The sequence below is a fragment of the Phalangium opilio genome, unplaced genomic scaffold (assembly GCF_054372755.1).
Source record: "Phalangium opilio isolate 3A_F unplaced genomic scaffold, DU_Popi_V2 ptg000046l_1, whole genome shotgun sequence".
Lineage (NCBI taxonomy): Eukaryota > Metazoa > Arthropoda > Arachnida > Opiliones > Phalangiidae > Phalangium > Phalangium opilio.
Window position 1 is genome coordinate 621,412 of NW_028324169.1, and position 21,089 is coordinate 642,500.

Genomic DNA, 21,089 nt, shown 5'->3' on the forward strand with positions numbered 1-21,089 from the left:
TAACGCGTATGATACAAGGGAATAGCTCAGTGGTAGAGCATTCGACTGCAGATCGAGAGGTCCTTGGTTCAAACTCGAGTTCGCCCTATAACAGCACGGATCATTGCGTTTATTTTAGCTTAATTGACATAACGCGTATGATACAAGGGAATAGCTCAGTGGTAGAGCATTCGACTGCAGATCGAGAGATCCTTGGTTCAAACCCGAGTTCGTCCTATAAGAGCACGGATCATTGCGTTTATTTTAACTTAATTTACATAAGGCGTATGACGCAGCGGGAATAGCTCAGTGGTAGAGCATTCGACTGCAGATCGGGAGGTCCTTGGTTTAAACCCGAGTTCTCCCTATAACAGCACGGATCATTGCGTTTATTTTAAATTAGTTGACATAACGTCTGTGATGCAGAGGGAATAGCTCAGTGGTAGAGCATTCGACTGCAGATCGAGAGGTCCTTGGTTCAAACCCGAGATCGCCCTATAACAGCACGGATCATTGCGTTTATTTTAACTTAATTGACAAAACGCGTATGACGAAGGGGGAATGGCTCAGTGGTAGAGCATTCGAATGCAGATCGAGAGGTCCTTGGTTCAAACCCGAGTTCGTCCTATAACAGCACGGATCATTGCGTTTATTTTAACTTAATTTACATAAGGCGTATGACGCAGCGGGAATAGCTCAGTGGTAGAGCATTCCACTGCAGATCGGGAGGTCCTTGGTTCAAACCAGAGTTCTCCCTATAACAGCACGGATCATTGCGTTTATGTTAGCTTAAATGACAAAACGCGTATGATACAAGGGAATACCTCAGTGGTAGAGTATTCGACTGCAGATCGAGAGGTCTTTGGTTCAAACCCGAGTTCGTCCTATAACAGCACGGATCATTGCGTTTATTTTAACTTAATTGACATAACGCGTATGATGCAGGGGGAATAGCTCAGTGGTAGAGCATTCGACTGCAGATCGGGAGGTCCTTGGTTCAAACCAGAGTTCTCCCTATAACAGCACGGATCATTGCGTTAATTTTAGCTTAAATGACATAACGCGTATGATACAAGGGAATAGCTCAGTGGTAGAACATTCGACTGCAGATCAAGAGGTCCTTGGTTCAAACCCGAGATCGCCCTACAACAGCACGGATCATTGCGTTTATTTTAACTTAATTGACAAAACGCGTATGACGAAGGGGGAATGGCTCAGTGGTAGAGCATTCGAATGCAGATCGAGAGGTCCTTGGTTCAAACCCGAGTTCGTCCTATAACAGCACGGATCATTGCGTTTATTTTAACTTAATTTACATAAGGCGTATGACGAAGGGGGAATAGCTCAGTGGTAGAGCATTCGACTGCAGATCGAGAGGTCTTTGGTTCAAACCCGAGTTCCTGTTATAACATACGGATCATTGCGTTTATTTTAATTTAATTGACATTACGCGTATGATGATGGGGGAATAGCTCAGTGGTAGAGCATTCGACTGCAGATCGAGAGGTCCTTGGTTCAAACAAGAGTTCTCCCTATAACAGCACGGATCATTGCGTTTATTTTAGCTTAATTGACATAACGCGTATGATACAAGGGAATAGCTCAGTGGTAGAGCATTCGACTGCAGATCGAGAGGTCCTTGGTTCAAACTCGAGTTCGCCCTATAACAGCACGGATCATTGCGTTTATTTTAGCTTAATTGACATAACGCGTATGATACAAGGGAATAGCTCAGTGGTAGAGCATTCGACTGCAGATCGAGAGATCCTTGGTTCAAACCCGAGTTCGTCCTATAAGAGCACGGATCATTGCGTTTATTTTAACTTAATTTACATAAGGCGTATGACGCAGCGGGAATAGCTCAGTGGTAGAGCATTCGACTGCAGATCGGGAGGTCCTTGGTTTAAACCCGAGTTCTCCCTATAACAGCACGGATCATTGCGTTTATTTTAAATTAGTTGACATAACGTCTGTGATGCAGAGGGAATAGCTCAGTGGTAGAGCATTCGACTGCAGATCGAGAGGTCCTTGGTTCAAACCCGAGATCGCCCTATAACAGCACGGATCATTGCGTTTATTTTAACTTAATTGACAAAACGCGTATGACGAAGGGGGAATGGCTCAGTGGTAGAGCATTCGAATGCAGATCGAGAGGTCCTTGGTTCAAACCAGAGTTCTCCCTATAACAGCACGGATCATTGCGTTAATTTTAGCTTAAATGACATAACGCGTATGATACAAGGGAATAGCTCAGTGGTAGAACATTCGACTGCAGATCAAGAGGTCCTTGGTTCAAACCCGAGATCGCCCTACAACAGCACGGATCATTGCGTTTATTTTAACATAATTGACAAAACGCGTATGACGAAGGGGGAATAGCTCAGTGGTAGAGCATTCGACTGCAGATCGGGAGGTCCTTGGTTCAAACCCGAGTTCTCACTATAACAGCACGGATCATTGCGTTTATTTTAACTTAATTGACATAACGCGTATGATGCAGGGGGAATAGCCCAGTGGTAGAGCATTCGATTGCATATCGAGAGGTCCTTTGTTCCAACCCGAGTTCTCCCTTTAACAACACGGATCATAGCGTTTATTTTAACTTAATTGACATAACGCGTATGATGCAGGAGGAATAGCTCAGTGGTAGAGCATTCGACTGCAGATCGAGAGGTCCTTGGTTCAAACTAGAGTTCTCCCTATAACAGCACGGATCATTGCGTTTATTTTAGCTTAATTGACATAACGCGTATGATACAAGGGAATAGCTCAGTGGTAGAGCATTCGACTGCAGATCGAGAGGTCCTTGGTTCAAACTCGAGTTCGCCCTATAACAGCACGGATCATTGCGTTTATTTTAGCTTAATTGACATAACGCGTATGATACAAGGGAATAGCTCAGTGGTAGAGCATTCGACTGCAGATCGAGAGATCCTTGGTTCAAACCCGAGTTCGTCCTATAACAGCACGGATCATTGCGTTTATTTTAACTTAATTTACATAAGGCGTATGACGCAGCGGGAATAGCTCAGTGGTAGAGCATTCGACTGCAGATCGGGAGGTCCTTGGTTTAAACCCGATTTCTCCCTATAACAGCACGGATCATTGCGTTTATTTTAAATTAGTTGACATAACGTGTGTGGTGCAGGGGGAATAGCTCAGTGGTAGAGCATTCGACTGCAGATCGAGAGGTCCTTGGTTCAAACCCGAGTTCCTGTTATAACATACGGATCATAGCGTTTATTTTAACTTAATTGACATAACGCGTATGATGCAGGAGGAATAGCTCAGTGGTAGAGCATTCGACTGCAGATCGAGAGGTCCTTGGTTCAAACTAGAGTTCTCCCTATAACAGCACGGATCATTGCGTTTATTTTAGCTTAATTGACATAACGCGTATGATACAAGGGAATAGCTCAGTGGTAGAGCATTCGACTGCAGATCGAGAGGTCCTTGGTTCAAACTCGAGTTCGCCCTATAACAGCACGGATCATTGCGTTTATTTTAGCTTAATTGACATAACGCGTATGATACAAGGGAATAGCTCAGTGGTAGAGCATTCGACTGCAGATCGAGAGATCCTTGGTTCAAACCCGAGTTCGTCCTATAACAGCACGGATCATTGCGTTTATTTTAACTTAATTTACATAAGGCGTATGACGCAGCGGGAATAGCTCAGTGGTAGAGCATTCGACTGCAGATCGGGAGGTCCTTGGTTTAAACCCGATTTCTCCCTATAACAGCACGGATCATTGCGTTTATTTTAAATTAGTTGACATAACGTGTGTGGTGCAGGGGGAATAGCTCAGTGGTAGAGCATTCGACTGCAGATCGAGAGGTCCTTGGTTCAAACCCGAGTTCCTGTTATAACATACGGATCATTGCGTTTATTTTAATTTAATTGACATTACGCGTATGATGATGGGGGAATAGCTCAGTGGTAGAGCATTCGACTGCGGATCGAGAGGTCCTTGGTTCAAACCAGAGTTCTCCCTATAACAGCACGGATCGTTGCGTTTATTTTAACTTAATTGACATAACGCGCATGACGATTGGGGAATAGCTCAGTGGTAGAGCATTCGACTGCAGATCGGGAGGTCCTTGGATCAAACCCGAGTTCTCCCTATAACAGCACGGATCATTGCGTTTATTTTAACTTAATTGGCACAACGCGTAAGATGCAGAGGGAATAGCTCAGTGGTAGAGCATTCGACTGCAGATCGAGAGGTCCTTGGTTTAAACCCGAGTTCCCCCTATAAAATACGGATCATTGCGTTTATTTTAATTTAATTGACATAACGCGTATGATACAAGGGAATAGCTCAGTGGTAGAGCATTCGACTGCAGATCGAGAGGTCCTTGGTTCAAACTCGAGTTCGCCCTATAACAGCACGGATCATTGCGTTTATTTTAGCTTAATTGACATAACGCGTATGATACAAGGGAATAGCTCAGTGGTAGAGCATTCGACTGCAGATCGAGAGATCCTTGGTTCAAACCCGAGTTCGTCCTATAAGAGCACGGATCATTGCGTTTATTTTAACTTAATTTACATAAGGCGTATGACGCAGCGGGAATAGCTCAGTGGTAGAGCATTCGACTGCAGATCGGGAGGTCCTTGGTTTAAACCCGAGTTCTCCCTATAACAGCACGGATCATTGCGTTTATTTTAAATTAGTTGACATAACGTCTGTGATGCAGAGGGAATAGCTCAGTGGTAGAGCATTCGACTGCAGATCGAGAGGTCCTTGGTTCAAACCCGAGATCGCCCTATAACAGCACGGATCATTGCGTTTATTTTAACATAATTGACAAAACGCGTATGACGAAGGGGGAATAGCTCAGTGGTAGAGCATTCTACTGCAGATCGGGAGGTCCTTGGTTCAAACCCGAGTTCTCACTATAACAGAACGGATCATTGCGTTTATTTTAACTTAATTGACATAACGCGTGTGACGCAGCGGGAATAGCTCAGTGGTAGAGCATTCCACTGCAGATCGGGAGGTCCTTGGTTCAAACCAGAGTTCTCCCTATAACAGCACGGATCATTGCGTTTATGTTAGCTTAAATGACAAAACGCGTATGATACAAGGGAATAGCTCAGTGGTAGAACATTCGACTGCAGATCAAGAGGTCCTTGGTTCAAACCCGAGATCGCCCTACAACAGCACGGATCATTGCGTTTATTTTAACATAATTGACAAAACGCGTATGACGAAGGGGGAATAGCTCAATGGTAGAGCATTCGACTGCAGATCGGGAGGTCCTTGGTTCAAACCCGAGTTCTCACTATAACAGCACGGATCATTGCGTTTATTTTAACTTAATTGACATAACGCGTATGATGCAGGGGGAATAGCCCAGTGGTAGAGCATTCGATTGCATATCGAGAGGTCCTTTGTTCCAACCCGAGTTCTCCCTATAACAACACGGATCATAGCGTTTATTTTAACTTAATTGACATAACGCGTAGGATGCAGGAGGAATAGCTCAGTGGTAGAGCATTCGACTGCAGATCGAGAGGTCCTTGGTTCAAACAAGAGTTCTCCCTATAACAGCACGGATCATTGCGTTTATTTTAGCTTAATTGACATAACGCGTATGATACAAGGGAATAGCTCAGTGGTAGAGCATTCGACTGCAGATCGAGAGGTCCTTGGTTCAAACTCGAGTTCGCCCTATAACAGCACGGATCATTGCGTTTATTTTAGCTTAATTGACATAACGCGTATGATACAAGGGAATAGCTCAGTGGTAGAGCGTTCGACTGCAGATCGAGAGATCCTTGGTTCAAACCCGAGTTCGTCCTATAACAGCACGGATCATTGCGTTTATTTTAACTTAATTTACATAAGGCGTATGACGCAGCGGGAATAGCTCAGTGGTAGAGCATTCGACTGCAGATCGGGAGGTCCTTGGTTTAAACCCGAGTTCTCCCTATAACAGCACGGATCATTGCGTTTATTTTAAATTAGTTGACATAACGTGTGTGATGCAGGGGGAATAGCTCAGTGGTAGAGCATTCGACTGCAGATCGAGAGGTCCTTGGTTCAAACCAGAGTTCTCCCTATAACAGCACGGATCATTGCGTTTATGTTAGCTTAAATGACAAAACGCGTATGATACAAGGGAATACCTCAGTGGTAGAGTATTCGACTGCAGATCGAGAGGTCTTTGGTTCAAACCCGAGTTCGTCCTATAACAGCACGGATCATTGCGTTTATTTTAACTTAATTGACATAACGCGTATGATGCAGGGGGAATAGCTCAGTGGTAGAGCATTCGACTGCAGATCGGGAGGTCCTTGGTTCAAACCAGAGTTCTCCCTATAACAGCACGGATCATTGCGTTTATTTTAACTTAATTGACATAACGCGTATGATGCAGGGGGAATAGCCCAGTGGTAGAGCATTCGATTGCATATCGAGAGGTCCTTTGTTCCAACCCGAGTTCTCCCTATAACAACACGGATCATAGCGTTTATTTTAACTTAATTGACATAACGCGTAGGATGCAGGAGGAATAGCTCAGTGGTAGAGCATTCGACTGCAGATCGAGAGGTCCTTGGTTCAAACAAGAGTTCTCCCTATAACAGCACGGATCATTGCGTTTATTTTAGCTTAATTGACATAACGCGTATGATACAAGGGAATAGCTCAGTGGTAGAGCATTCGACTGCAGATCGAGAGGTCCTTGGTTCAAACTCGAGTTCGCCCTATAACAGCACGGATCATTGCGTTTATTTTAGCTTAATTGACATAACGCGTATGATACAAGGGAATAGCTCAGTGGTAGAGCGTTCGACTGCAGATCGAGAGATCCTTGGTTCAAACCCGAGTTCGTCCTATAACAGCACGGATCATTGCGTTTATTTTAACTTAATTTACATAAGGCGTATGACGCAGCGGGAATAGCTCAGTGGTAGAGCATTCGACTGCAGATCGGGAGGTCCTTGGTTTAAACCCGAGTTCTCCCTATAACAGCACGGATCATTGCGTTTATTTTAAATTAGTTGACATAACGTGTGTGATGCAGGGGGAATAGCTCAGTGGTAGAGCATTCGACTGCAGATCGAGAGGTCCTTGGTTCAAACCAGAGTTCTCCCTATAACAGCACGGATCATTGCGTTTATGTTAGCTTAAATGACAAAACGCGTATGATACAAGGGAATACCTCAGTGGTAGAGTATTCGACTGCAGATCGAGAGGTCTTTGGTTCAAACCCGAGTTCGTCCTATAACAGCACGGATCATTGCGTTTATTTTAACTTAATTGACATAACGCGTATGATGCAGGGGGAATAGCTCAGTGGTAGAGCATTCGACTGCAGATCGGGAGGTCCTTGGTTCAAACCAGAGTTCTCCCTATAACAGCACGGATCATTGCGTTAATTTTAGCTTAAATGACATAACGCGTATGATACAAGGGAATAACTCAGTCATAGAACATTCGACTGCAGATCAAGAGGTCCTTGGTTCAAACCCGAGATCGCCCTACAACAGCACGGATCATTGCGTTTATTTTAACATAATTGACAAAACGCGTATGACGAAGGGGGAATAGCTCAGTGGTAGAGCATTCGACTGCAGATCGGGAGGTCCTTGGTTCAAACCCGAGTTCTCACTATAACAGCACGGATCATTGCGTTTATTTTAACTTAATTGACATAACGCGTATGATGCAGGGGGGATAGCCCAGTGGTAGAGCATTCGATTGCATATCGAGAGGTCCTTTGTTCCAACCCGAGTTCTCCCTATAACAACACCGATCATAGCGTTTATTTTAACTTAATTGACATAACGCGTATGATGCAGGAGGAATAGCTCAGTGGTAGAGCATTCGACTGCAGATCGAGAGGTCCTTGGTTCAAACAAGAGTTCTCCCTATAACAGCACGGATCATTGCCTTTATTTTAAATTAGTTGACATAACGTGTGTGATGCAGGGGGAATAGCTCAGTGGTAGAGCATTCGACTGCAGATCGAGAGGTCCTTGGTTCAAACCCGAGTTCTCCCTATAACAGCACGGATCATTGCGTTTATTTTAGCTTAATTGACATAACGCGTATGATACAAGGGAATAGCTCAGTGGTAGAGCATTCGACTGCAGATCGGGAGGTCCTTGGTTTAAACCCGAGTTCTCCCTATAACAGCACGGATCATTGCCTTTATTTTAAATTAGTTGACATAACGTGTGTGATGCAGGGGGAATAGCTCAGTGGTAGAGCATTCGACTGCAGATCGAGAGGTCCTTGGTTCAAACCCGAGTTCGTCCTATAACAGCACGGATCATTGCGTTTATTTTAACTTAATTTACATAAGGCGTATGACGAAAGGGGAATAGCTCAGTGGTAGAGCATTCGACTGCAGATCGAGAGGTCCTTGGTTCAAACCCGAGTTCCTGTTATAACATACGGATCATTGCGTTTATTTTAATTTAATTGACATTACGCGTATGATGATGGGGGAATAGCTCAGTGGTAGAGCATTAGAGTGCAGATCGAGAGGTCCTTGGTTCAAACCCTAGTTCTCCCTATAACAGTACGGATCGTTGCGTTTCTTTTAACTTAATTTACATACGGCGTATGACGAAGGGGGAATAGCTCAGTGGTAGAGCATTCGACTGCAGATCGGGAGGTCCTTGGTTCAAACCCGAGTTCTCCCTAAAACAGCACGGATCATTGCGTTTATTTTAACTTAATTGGCACAACGCGTATGCTGCAGAGGGAATAGCTCAGTGGTAGAGCATTCGACTGCAGATCCAGAGGTCCTTGGTTCAAACCCGAGTTCTCCCTATAACAGCACGGATAATTGCGTTTATTTTAACTTAATTGACACAACGCGTATGATGAAGGGGGAATAGGTCAGTGGTAGAGCAATCGACTGCAGATCGAGGGGTCCTTGGTTCAAACCCGAGTTCTCCCTATAACAGCACGGATCATTGCGTTTATTTTAACTTAATTTACTTAAGGCGTAAGATGAAGGGGGAATAGCTCAGTGGTAGAGCATTCGACTGCAGATCTAGAGGTCCTTGGTTCAAGCCCTTGTTCTCCCTATCACAGCACGGATCATTGCGTTTATTTTAACTTAATTGACATATCGCGTATGATGCAGGAGTAATAGCTCAGTGGTAGAGCATTCGATTGCAGATCGAGAGGTACTTGGTTCACACCCGAGTTCTTGTTATAACAGCACGAATCATTGCGTTTATTTTAAATTAATTGACATAACGCGCATGATGAAGGGGGAATAGCTCAGTGGTAGAGCATTCGACTGCAGATCGAGAGGTCCTTAGTTCAAACCCGAGTTCTCCATATAACAGCATGGATCATTGCTTTTATTTTAACTTAATTGACATAACGCGCATGATGAAGGGGGAATAGCTCAGTGGTAGAGCATTCGACTGCAGATCGGGAGGTCCTTGGTTCAAACCCGAGTTCTCCCTATAACAGCACGGATCATTGCGTTTATTTTAATTTAATTGGCACAACGCGTATGCTGCAGAGGGAATAGCTCAGTGGTAGAGCATTCGACTGCAGATCGAGAGGTCCTTGGTTCAAACCCGAGTTCTCCATATAACAGCATGGATCATTGCTTTTATTTTAACTTAATTGACATAACACGTATGATGCAGGGGGAATAGCTCAGTGGTAGAGCATTCGACTGCATATCGAGTGGTCCTTGGTTCAAACCCGAGTTCTCCCTTTAACTGCACGGATCATTGCGTTTATTTTAACTTAATTGGCACAACGCGTATGATGCAGGGGGAATAGCTCAGTGGTAGATCATTCGACTGCAGATCGAGAGGTCGTTGGTTTAAACCCGAGTTTCCCCTATAACATACGGATCATTGTGTTTATTACCTCTCCGTGTGACGTAGTCCAGGAGAGGTTCTGTAACGGCCGTGTCTGTCTGTTTGTCTGTCTGTCTGTGTGTCTGTCTGTCTGTGTGTGTGTCTGTCTGTCCTTTGTTACACCCACGTGACCGCGTTCGCAGTTTGCGTATCGGAGCAAACGTGTTCGCCATTTCCGAACTGCTTTCACAGTCACGGAAATGGCTCCTCTACTTGAGTTCTCACACCACCAATCTTCTGGTCTTTGTCCATACCACACGGACACTAGTCTGTTCTTACTGGCTGCTAATCACCACCATCTTCTGGTCTTCGTCCATTCCACGTGGACACCAGTCTGTACATACTGGCTTCTAATCACCACCATCTTCTGTTCTTTGTCAATCCCACATTGACACCCGTCTGCATTTACACTGCCTTCTAACACCACCATCCACTGGTCTTCCGTCTATTCCACATAGACACCAATCTGTATCATTGGCTTCTACTCCATTATCATCGTTTGGTTAAAGGATATACGCGGCGATCAGCTAGGGTTACGAGAAACGTCTAGCCTCCCTAAGGTAGGATCGCTACCAAAGGTTTTCGCATTTGCGGTTTTTCCTTACTATTATAATGGAAACGAATCGTATATATACCCCAAAATTTGAAGAAAGCGGGAAGAGGGGTACCCTTCACTTTAAACGTCAATATTAGCAAAGTTTGAGAAGATAATAAGTATAACTTTATTTTAAACGATTTAACTATTATTAATGTTAATTATTGAAGATTAAAATAATTAAAAATAATTATATTTATTTAAATATTAAAGATAAACCTCTCGTGCAAAGAGAGAGATTATCATTGCCTCCTATATCTACCAAGGCCCGTGCATGCGATATATTTCCTTCATTGCCTCCTATATCTATCAAGGCCCGTGCATTGTGATATATTTCATTCATTGCATAAACATAAGCGAGATTGTTTTGGGAAAAAAATACTGCTTCCACTAATGCGTTTATACTCCTTGTTACTGTTGTATAGAGTAATCATGATAAAAGCTTAAAAAATTACGAGAGGACAGACCTTTTTTATCCTCATTCAAAAATATTTTTTGGTGCTAAGACTGCTTTAAAAAATCCAAACGGTTAGGCATTGGTAAAAAAGACAAATGATATTTTTCAAATCTTATGAGATAACGCCCACCTAGTTGAAAATTGCCGTTTTTTATCCGCCGGAGCCATTCCTTATGAGAATTTCGATGCTAGTAGGTTGTCAATTAAACTACCGGTATATTATTGTTGTTGGAAATTGGATATTAAGTCAAATTAAGTGGTTGTAAAGAGCCAGCAGGTTTTTGCCACTTCTTTTTGTGAGTATTTGATTTTTATATGTAAAATGGAGGAAGATAATGTTGAGAGTAAGGATGAAATGCGGAAGCGCAAAGCGCGGGAAAGGATGAGGGCAAAAGGTCGACGTTTTCATTGGATACTTAAGGTTATATAATCTTCTCGACACGGAGAGGTAACATTTTGGTTTTCCCGACTTGTTTTAACTTAATTTACATAAGGCGTATGACGAAGGGGGAGTAGCTCAGTGGTAGAGCATTCGACTGCAGATCGGGAGGTCCTTGGTTCAAACCCGAGTTCTCCCTTTAACTGCACGGATCATTGCGTTTATTTTAACTTAATTGGCACAACGCGTATGATGCAAAGGGAATAGCTCAGTGGTAGAGCATTCGACTGCAGATCGAGAGGTCGTTGGTTTAAACCCGAGTTTCCCCTATAACATACGGATCATTGCGTTTATTTTAACTTAATTTACATAAGGCGTATGACGAAGGGGGAATAGCTCAGTGGTAGAGCATTCGACTGCAGATCGAGAGGTCCTTGGTTTAAACCCGAGTTCCCCCCATAACATACGGATCATTGCGTTTATTTTAATTTAATTGAGATTACGCGTATAATGAAGGGGGAATAGCTCGGTGGCAGAGCATTCGACTGAAGATCGAGAGGTCCTTGGTTCAACCCCGAGTTCCCGTTATAACAGCACGGATCATTGCATTTACTATAACTTAATTGACATAACGCGTATCATGCAGGGGGAATAGCTCAGTGGTAGAGCATTCGACTGCATATCGAGTGGTTCTTGGTTCAAACCCGAGTTCTCCCTTTAACTGCACGGATCATTGCGTTTATTTTAACTTAATTGACATAACGCGTATGATGCAGGGGGAATAGCTCAGTGGTAGAGCATTCGACTGCGGATCGAGTAGTCCTTGGTTCAAACCAGAGTTCTCCCTATAACAGCACGGATCATTGCGTTTATTTTAGCTTAATTGACATAACCCGTATGATGCAGGGGGCATAGCTCAGTGGTAGAGCATTCGACTGCAGATCGAGAGGTCCTTGGTTCAAACCAGTATTCTACCTCTAACTGCACGGATCATTGCGTTTATTTTAGCTTAATTGACATAACGCGTGTGATACAGAGGGAAAATGTCAGTGGTAGAGCATTCGACTGCAGATAGAGAGTTCGTTGGTTCAAACCCGAGTTCTCCCTATAACAGCACGGATCATTGCGTTTATTTTAACTAATTTGACATAACGCGTATGTTGCAGGGGGAGTAGCTCAGTGGTAGAGCATTCGACTGCATATCGAGAGGTCCTTAGTTCAAACCCGAGTTCTCGTTATAACAGCACGGATCATTGCGTTTATTTTAAATTAATTGACATAACGCGTATGATGCAGGGGGAATAGCTCAGTGGTAGAGCATTCGACTGCAGATCCAGAGGTCCTTGGTTCAAACCCGAGTTCTCCCTATAACAGCACGGATCATTGCGTTTATTTTAACTTAATTGACACAACGCGTATGATGAAGGGGGAATAGCTCAGTGGTAGAGCAATCGACTGCAGATCGAGAGGTCCTTGGTTCAAACCCGAGTTCTCCCTATAACAGTACGGATCATTGCGTTTATTTTAACTTAATTTACTTAAGGCGTATGATGAAGGGGGAATAGCTCAGTGGTAGAGCATTCGACTGCAGATCTAGAGGTCCTTGGTTCAAGCCCGAGTTCTCCCTACAACAGCACGGTTCATTGCGTTTATTTTAACTTAATTGACATATCGCGTATGATGCAGGAGTAATAGCTCAGTGGTACAGCATTCGACTGCAGATCGAGAGGTATTTGGTTCACACCCGAGTTCCCGTTATAACAGCACGGATCATTGCGTTTATTTTAAATTAATTGACACAACGCGTATGACGAAGGGGGAATAGCTCAGTGGTAGAGCATTCGACTACAGATCGAGAGGTCCTTTGTTCAAACCCGAGTTCTCCCTATAACAGCACGGATCATTGCGTTTATTTTAACTTTATTGACATAACGCGTATGGTGAAGGGGGAATAGCTCAGTGGTAGAGCATTCGACTGCAGATCGAGAGGTCCTTTGTTCAAACCCGAGTTGCCGTTAAACAGCACGGATCATTGCGTTTAGTTTAACTTAATTGACATAACGCGTATGTTTCAGGGGGAATAGCTCAGTGGTAGAGCATTCGACTGCAGATCGAGAGGTCCTTGGTTCAATCCCTAGTTCCCGTTATAACAGCACGGATCATTGCGTTTATTTTAAATTAATTGACATAACGCGCATGATGAAGGGGGAATAGCTCAGTGGTAGAGCATTCGACTGCAGATCTAGAGGTCCTTGGTTCAAGCCCGAGTTCTCCCTACAACAGCACGGTTCATTGCGTTTATTTTAACTTAATTGACATATCGCGTATGATGCAGGAGTAATAGCTCAGTGGTAGAGCATTCAACTGCAGATCGAGATGTACTTGGTTCACACCCGAGTTCCCGTTATAACAGCACGGATCATTGCGATTATTTTAAATTAATTGACATAATGCGTATGATGCAGGGCAAATAGCTCAGTGGTAGAGCATTCGACTGCAGATCGAGAGGTCCTTGGTACAATCCCGAGTTTATCCTATAACATACGGATCATTGCGTTTATTTTAAATTAATTGACACAACGCGTATGACGAAGGGGGAATAGCTCAGTGGTAGAGCATTCGACTACAGATCGAGAGGTCCTTTGTTCAAACCCGAGTTCTCCCTATAACAGCACGGATCATTGCGTTTATTTTAACTAATTTGACATAACGCGTATGTTGCAGGGGGAGTAGCTCAGTGGTAGAGCATTCTACTGCATATCGAGAGGTCCTTAGTTCAAACCCGAGTTTTCGTTAGAACAGCACGGATCATTGCGTTTATTTTAAATTAATTGACATAACGCGTATGATGCAGGGGGAATAGCTCAGCGGTAGAGCATTCGACTGCAGATCCAGAGGTCCTTGGTTCAAACCCGAGTTCTCCCTATAACAGCACGGATCATTGCGTTTATTTTAACTTAATTGACACAACGCGTATGAAGAAGGGGGAATAGCTCAGTGGTAGAGCAATCGACTGCAGATCGAGAGGTCCTTGGTTCAAACCCGAGTTCTCCCTATAACAGCACGGATCATTGCGTTTATTTTAACTTAATTTACTTAAGGCGTATGATGAAGGGGGAATAGCTCAGTGGTAGAGCATTCGACTGCAGATCTAGAGGTCCTTGGTTCAAGCCCGAGTTCTCCCTACAACAGCACGGTTCATTGCGTTTATTTTAACGTAATTGACATATCGCGTATGATGCAGGAGTAATAGCTCAGTGGTAGAGCATTCGACTGCAGATCGAGAGGTACTTGGTTCACACCCGAGTTCCCGTTATAACAGCACGGATCATTGCGTTTATTTTAAATTAATTGACACAACGCGTAAGACGAAGGGGGAATAGCTCAGTGGTAGAGCATTCGACTACAGATCGAGAAGTCCTTTGTTCAAACCCGAGTTCTCCCTATAACAGCGCGGATCATTGCGTTTATTTTAACTTAATTGACATAACGCGTATGATTCAGGGAGAATAGCTCAGTGGTAGAGCATTCGACTGCAGATCGAGAGGTCCTTGGTTCAAACCCGAGTTCCCGTTATAACAGCACGGATCATTGCGTTTATTTTAAATTAATTGACATAACGCGCATGATGAAGGGGGAATAGCTCAGTGGTAGAGCATTCGACTGCAGATCTAGAGGTCCTTGGTTCAAGCCCGAGTTCTCCCTATAACAGCACGGATCATTGCGTTTATTTTAACTTAATTGACATAACGCGTATGGTGAAGGGGGAATAGCTCAGTGGTAGAGCATTCGACTGCAGATCGAGAGGTCCTTTGTTCAAACCCGAGTTCCCGTTATAACAGCACGGATCATTTGCGTTTATTTTAACTTAATTTACTTAAGGCGTTTGATGAAGGGGGATTAGCTCAGTGGTAGAGCATTCGACTGCAGATCTAGAGGTTCTTTGTTCAAGCCCGAGTTCTCCCTATAACAGCACGGATCATTGCGTTTATTTTAACTTAATTGACATATCGCGTATGATGCAGGAGTAATAGCTCAGTGGTAGAGCATTCGACTGCAGATCGAGAGGTACTTGGTTCACACCCGAGTTCGCGTTATAACAGCACGGATCATTGCGTTTATTTTAAATTAATTGACATAACGCGCATGATGAAGGGGGAATAGCTCAGTGGTAGAGCATTCGACTGCAGATCGAGAGGTCCTTTGTTTAAACCAGTATTCTACCTCTAACTGCACGGATCATTGCGTTTATTTTAGCTTAATTGACATAACCCGTATGATGCAGGGGGCATAGCTCAGTGGTAGAGCATTCGACTGCAGATCGAGAGGTCCTTGGTTCAAACCAGTATTCTACCTCTAACTGCACGGATCATTGCGTTTATTTTAGCTTAATTGACATAACGCGTGTGATACAGAGGGAAAATGTCAGTGGTAGAGCATTCGACTGCAGATAGAGAGTTCGTTGGTTCAAACCCGAGTTCTCCCTATAACAGCACGGATCATTGCGTTTATTTTAACTAATTTGACATAACGCGTATGTTGCAGGGGGAGTAGCTCAGTGGTAGAGCATTCGACTGCATATCGAGAGGTCCTTAGTTCAAACCCGAGTTCTCGTTATAACAGCACGGATCATTGCGTTTATTTTAAATTAATTGACATAACGCGTATGATGCAGGGGGAATAGCTCAGTGGTAGAGCATTCGACTGCAGATCCAGAGGTCCTTGGTTCAAACCCGAGTTCTCCCTATAACAGCACGGATCATTGCGTTTATTTTAACTTAATTGACACAACGCGTATGATGAAGGGGGAATAGCTCAGTGGTAGAGCAATCGACTGCAGATCGAGAGGTCCTTGGTTCAAACCCGAGTTCTCCGTATAACAGTACGGATCATTGCGTTTATTTTAACTTAATTTACTTAAGGCGTATGATGAAGGGGGAATAGCTCAGTGGTAGAGCATTCGACTGCAGATCTAGAGGTCCTTGGTTGAAGCCCGAGTTCTCCCTACAACAGCACGGTTCATTGCGTTTATTTTAACTTAATTGACATATCGCGTATGATGCAGGAGTAATAGCTCAGTGGTACAGCATTCGACTGCAGATCGAGAGGTATTTGGTTCACACCCGAGTTCCCGTTATAACAGCACGGATCATTGCGTTTATTTTAAATTAATTGACACAACGCGTATGACGAAGGGGGAATAGCTCAGTGGTAGAGCATTCGACTACAGATCGAGAGGTCCTTTGTTCAAACCCGAGTTCTCCCTATAACAGCACGGATCATTGCGTTTATTTTAACTTTATTGACATAACGCGTATGGTGAAGGGGGAATAGCTCAGTGGTAGAGCATTCGACTGCAGATCGAGAGGTCCTTTGTTCAAACCCGAGTTGCCGTTAAACAGCACGGATCATTGCGTTTAGTTTAACTTAATTGACATAACGCGTATGTTTCAGGGGGAATAGCTCAGTGGTAGAGCATTCGACTGCAGATCGAGAGGTCCTTGGTTCAATCCCTAGTTCCCGTTATAACAGCACGGATCATTGCGTTTATTTTAAATTAATTGACATAACGCGCATGATGAAGGGGGAATAGCTCAGTGGTAGAGCATTCGACTGCAGATCTAGAGGTCCTTGGTTCAAGCCCGAGTTCTCCCTACAACAGCACGGTTTATTGCGTTTATTTTAACTTAATTGACATATCGCGTATGATGCAGGAGTAATAGCTCAGTGGTAGAGCATTCAACTGCAGATCGAGATGTACTTGGTTCACACCCGAGTTCCCGTTATAACAGCACGGATCATTGCGATTATTTTAAATTAATTGACATAATGCGTATGATGCAGGGCAAATAGCTCAGTGGTAGAGCATTCGACTGCAGATCGAGAGGTCCTTGGTACAATCCCGAGTTTATCCTATAACATACGGATCATTGCGTTTATTTTAAATTAATTGACACAACGCGTATGACGAAGGGGGAATAGCTCAGTGGTAGAGCATTCGACTACAGATCGAGAGGTCCTTTGTTCAAACCCGAGTTCTCCCTATAACAGCACGGATCATTGCGTTTATTTTAACTAATTTGACATAACGCGTATGTTGCAGGGGGAGTAGCTCAGTGGTAGAGCATTCTACTGCATATCGAGAGGTCCTTAGTTCAAACCCGAGTTTTCGTTAGAACAGCACGGATCATTGCGTTTATTTTAAATTAATTGACATAACGCGTATGATGCAGGGGGAATAGCTCAGCGGTAGAGCATTCGACTGCAGATCCAGAGGTCCTTGGTTCAAACCCGAGTTCTCCCTATAACAGCACGGATCATTGCGTTTATTTTAACTTAATTGACACAACGCGTATGAAGAAGGGGGAATAGCTCAGTGGTAGAGCAATCGACTGCAGATCGAGAGGTCCTTGGTTCAAACCCGAGTTCTCCCTATAACAGCACGGATCATTGCGTTTATTTTAACTTAATTTACTTAAGGCGTATGATGAAGGGGGAATAGCTCAGTGGTAGAGCATTCGACTGCAGATCTAGAGGTCCTTGGTTCAAGCCCGAGTTCTCCCTACAACAGCACGGTTCATTGCGTTTATTTTAACGTAATTGACATATCGCGTATGATGCAGGAGTAATAGCTCAGTGGTAGAGCATTCGACTGCAGATCGAGAGGTACTTGGTTCACACCCGAGTTCCCGTTATAACAGCACGGATCATTGCGTTTATTTTAAATTAATTGACACAACGCGTAAGACGAAGGGGGAATAGCTCAGTGGTAGAGCATTCGACTACAGATCGAGAAGTCCTTTGTTCAAACCCGAGTTCTCCCTATAACAGCGCGGATCATTGCGTTTATTTTAACTTAATTGACATAACGCGTATGATTCAGGGAGAATAGCTCAGTGGTAGAGCATTCGACTGCAGATCGAGAGGTCCTTGGTTCAAACCCGAGTTCCCGTTATAACAGCACGGATCATTGCGTTTATTTTAAATTAATTGACATAACGCGCATGATGAAGGGGGAATAGCTCAGTGGTAGAGCATTCGACTGCAGATCTAGAGGTCCTTGGTTCAAGCCCGAGTTCTCCCTATAACAGCACGGATCATTGCGTTTATTTTAACTTAATTGACATAACGCGTATGGTGAAGGGGGAATAGCTCAGTGGTAGAGCATTCGACTGCAGATCGAGAGGTCCTTTGTTCAAACCCGAGTTCCCGTTATAACAGCACGGATCATTTGCGTTTATTTTAACTTAATTTACTTAAGGCGTTTGATGAAGGGGGATTAGCTCAGTGGTAGAGCATTCGACTGCAGATCTAGAGGTTCTTTGTTCAAGCCCGAGTTCTCCCTATAACAGCACGGATCATTGCGTTTATTTTAACTTAATTGACATATCGCGTATGATGCAGGAGTAATAGCTCAGTGGTAGAGCATTCGACTGCAGATCGAGAGGTACTTGGTTCACACCCGAGTTCGCGTTATAACAGCACGGATCATTGCGTTTATTTTAAATTAATTGACATAACGCGCATGATGAAGGGGGAATAGCTCAGTGGTAGAGCATTCGACTGCATATCGAGTGGTCCTTGGTTCAAACCCGAGTTCTCCCTTTAACTGCACGGATCATTGCGTTTATTGTAACTTAATTGGCACAACGCGTATGATGCAAAGGGAATAGCTCAGTGGTAGAGCATTCGACTGCAGATCGAGAGGTCCTTTGTTTAAACCCGAGTTCCCCCTATAACATACGGATCATTGCGTTTATTTTAACTTAATTTACATAACGCGTATGACGAAGGGGGAATAGCTCAGTGGTAGAGCATTCGACTGCAGATCGGGAGGTCCTTGGTTCAAACCCGAGTTCTCCCTATAACAGCACGGATCATTGCTTTTATTTTAACTTAATTGACATAACGGGTATGATGCAGGGGGAATAACTCAGTGGTAGAGCATTCGACTGCATATCGAGTGGTCCTTGGTTCAAACCCGAGTTCTCCCTATAACAGCACGGATCATTGCGTTTATTTTAACTTAATTGACATATCGCGTATGATGCAGGAGTAATAGCTCAGTGGTAGAGCATTCGACTGCAGATCGAGAGGTACTTGGTTCACACCCGAGTTCCCGTTATAACAGCACGGATCATTGCGTTTATTTTAAATTAATTGACATAACGCGCATGATGAAGGGGGAATAGCTCAGTGGTAGAGCATTCGACTGCAGATCGAGAGGTCCTTGGTTCAAGCCCGAGTTCTCCCTACAACAGCACGGTTCATTGCGTTTATTTTAACTTAATTGACATATCGCGTATGATGCAGGAGTAATAGCTCAGTGGTAGAGCATTCGACTGCAGATCGAGAGGTACTTGGTTCACACCCGAGTTCCCGTTATAACAGCACGGATCATTGCGTTTATTTTAAATTAATTGACACAACGCGTATGACGAAGGGGGAATAGCTCAGTGGTAGAGCATTCGACTACAGATCGAGAGGTCCTTTGTTCAAACCCGAGTTCTCCCTATAACAGCGCGGATCATTGCGTTTATTTTAACTTAATTGACATAACGCGTATGGTGAAGGGGGAATAGCTCAGTGGTAGAGCATTCGACTGCAGATCGAGAGGTCCATTGTTCAAACCCGAGTTGCCGTTAAACAGCACGGATCATTGCGTTTAGTTTAACTTAATTGACATAACGCGTATGATTCAGGGAGAATAGCTCAGTGGTAGAGCATTCGACTGCAGATCGAGAGGTCCTTGGTTCAAACCAGAGTTCCCGTTATAACAGCACGGATCATTGCGTTTATTTTAAATTAATTGACATAACGCGCATGATGAAGGGGGAATAGCTCAGTGGTAGAGCATTCGACTGCAGATCTAGAGGTCCTTGGTTCAAGCCCGAGTTCTCCCTACAACAGCACGGTTCATTGCGTTTATTTTAACTTAATTGACATATCGCGTATGATGCAGGAGTAATAGCTCAGTGGTAGAGCATTCAACTGCAGATCGAGATGTACTTGGTTCAGACCCGAGTTACCGTTATAACAGCACGGATCATTGCGATTATTTTAAATTAATTGACATAATGCGTATGATGCAGGGCAAATAGCTCAGTGGTAGAGCATTCGACTGCAGATCGAGAGGTCCTTGGTACAATCCCGAGTTTATCCTATAACATACGGATCATTGCGTTTATTTTAAATTAATTGACACAACGCGTATGACGAAGGGGGAATAGCTCAGTGGTAGAGCATTCGACTGCAGATCGAGAGGTCCTTTGTTCAAACCCGAGTTCCCGTTATAACAGCACGGATCATTGCGTTTATTTTAACTTAATTTACTTAAGGCGTTTGATGAAGGGGGATTAGCTCAGTGGTAGAGCATTCGACTGCAGATCTAGAGGTTCTTTGTTCAAGCCCGAGTTCTCCCTATAACAGCACGGATCATTGCGATTATTTTAACTTAATTGACATATCGCGTATGATGCAGGAGTAATAGCTCAGTGGTAGAGCATTCGACTGCAGATCGAGAGGTACTTGGTTCACACCCGAGTTCCCGTTATAACAGCACGGATCATTGCGTTTATTTTAAATTAATTGACATAACGCGCATGATGAAGGGGGAATAGCTCAGTGGTAGAGCATTCGACTGCATATCGAGTGGTCCTTGGTTCAAACCCGAGTTCTCCCTTTAACTGCACGGATCATTGCGTTTATTGTAAATTAATTGGCACAACGCGTATGATGCTAAGGGAATAGCTCAGTGGTAGAGCATTCGACTGCAGATCGAGAGGTCCTTTGTTTAAACCCGAGTTCCCCCTATAACATACGGATCATT

At 43.8% G+C, this 21,089-nt stretch overlaps 17 non-coding genes across 17 annotated transcripts; all 17 read left to right on the forward strand.

Annotated features, from left to right (window-relative positions):
• The first annotated feature begins 3,902 nt into the window (after nt 1-3,902).
• Nucleotides 3,903-3,974, forward strand: TRNAR-GCG (transfer RNA arginine (anticodon GCG)). Its single transcript has one exon. It is a non-coding gene; the product is annotated as a tRNA-Arg (tRNA).
• Nucleotides 3,975-7,921: 3,947 nt separating this feature from the next.
• On the forward strand, nt 7,922-7,993 carry TRNAC-GCA (transfer RNA cysteine (anticodon GCA)). Its single transcript has one exon. It is a non-coding gene; the product is annotated as a tRNA-Cys (tRNA).
• Nucleotides 7,994-8,569: 576 nt separating this feature from the next.
• Nucleotides 8,570-8,641, forward strand: TRNAC-GCA (transfer RNA cysteine (anticodon GCA)). The gene has a single exon. It is a non-coding gene; the product is annotated as a tRNA-Cys (tRNA).
• Nucleotides 8,642-9,349: 708 nt separating this feature from the next.
• TRNAC-GCA (transfer RNA cysteine (anticodon GCA)) lies at nt 9,350-9,421 on the forward strand. Its single transcript has one exon. It is a non-coding gene; the product is annotated as a tRNA-Cys (tRNA).
• A 2,614-nt stretch (nt 9,422-12,035) lies between these two features.
• TRNAR-GCG (transfer RNA arginine (anticodon GCG)) lies at nt 12,036-12,107 on the forward strand. The gene has a single exon. It is a non-coding gene; the product is annotated as a tRNA-Arg (tRNA).
• A 578-nt stretch (nt 12,108-12,685) lies between these two features.
• Nucleotides 12,686-12,757, forward strand: TRNAC-GCA (transfer RNA cysteine (anticodon GCA)). Its single transcript has one exon. It is a non-coding gene; the product is annotated as a tRNA-Cys (tRNA).
• Nucleotides 12,758-13,075: 318 nt separating this feature from the next.
• TRNAC-ACA (transfer RNA cysteine (anticodon ACA)) lies at nt 13,076-13,147 on the forward strand. The gene has a single exon. It is a non-coding gene; the product is annotated as a tRNA-Cys (tRNA).
• Nucleotides 13,148-13,853: 706 nt separating this feature from the next.
• TRNAC-ACA (transfer RNA cysteine (anticodon ACA)) lies at nt 13,854-13,925 on the forward strand. The gene has a single exon. It is a non-coding gene; the product is annotated as a tRNA-Cys (tRNA).
• A 318-nt stretch (nt 13,926-14,243) lies between these two features.
• Nucleotides 14,244-14,315, forward strand: TRNAC-GCA (transfer RNA cysteine (anticodon GCA)). Its single transcript has one exon. It is a non-coding gene; the product is annotated as a tRNA-Cys (tRNA).
• Nucleotides 14,316-14,633: 318 nt separating this feature from the next.
• Nucleotides 14,634-14,705, forward strand: TRNAC-ACA (transfer RNA cysteine (anticodon ACA)). The gene has a single exon. It is a non-coding gene; the product is annotated as a tRNA-Cys (tRNA).
• Nucleotides 14,706-16,454: 1,749 nt separating this feature from the next.
• TRNAC-ACA (transfer RNA cysteine (anticodon ACA)) lies at nt 16,455-16,526 on the forward strand. Its single transcript has one exon. It is a non-coding gene; the product is annotated as a tRNA-Cys (tRNA).
• Nucleotides 16,527-17,232: 706 nt separating this feature from the next.
• On the forward strand, nt 17,233-17,304 carry TRNAC-ACA (transfer RNA cysteine (anticodon ACA)). The gene has a single exon. It is a non-coding gene; the product is annotated as a tRNA-Cys (tRNA).
• A 318-nt stretch (nt 17,305-17,622) lies between these two features.
• On the forward strand, nt 17,623-17,694 carry TRNAC-GCA (transfer RNA cysteine (anticodon GCA)). The gene has a single exon. It is a non-coding gene; the product is annotated as a tRNA-Cys (tRNA).
• A 318-nt stretch (nt 17,695-18,012) lies between these two features.
• TRNAC-ACA (transfer RNA cysteine (anticodon ACA)) lies at nt 18,013-18,084 on the forward strand. Its single transcript has one exon. It is a non-coding gene; the product is annotated as a tRNA-Cys (tRNA).
• A 968-nt stretch (nt 18,085-19,052) lies between these two features.
• Nucleotides 19,053-19,124, forward strand: TRNAC-GCA (transfer RNA cysteine (anticodon GCA)). The gene has a single exon. It is a non-coding gene; the product is annotated as a tRNA-Cys (tRNA).
• Nucleotides 19,125-19,442: 318 nt separating this feature from the next.
• TRNAC-GCA (transfer RNA cysteine (anticodon GCA)) lies at nt 19,443-19,514 on the forward strand. The gene has a single exon. It is a non-coding gene; the product is annotated as a tRNA-Cys (tRNA).
• Nucleotides 19,515-19,702: 188 nt separating this feature from the next.
• On the forward strand, nt 19,703-19,774 carry TRNAC-ACA (transfer RNA cysteine (anticodon ACA)). The gene has a single exon. It is a non-coding gene; the product is annotated as a tRNA-Cys (tRNA).
• The last annotated feature ends 1,315 nt before the right edge of the window (nt 19,775-21,089 follow it).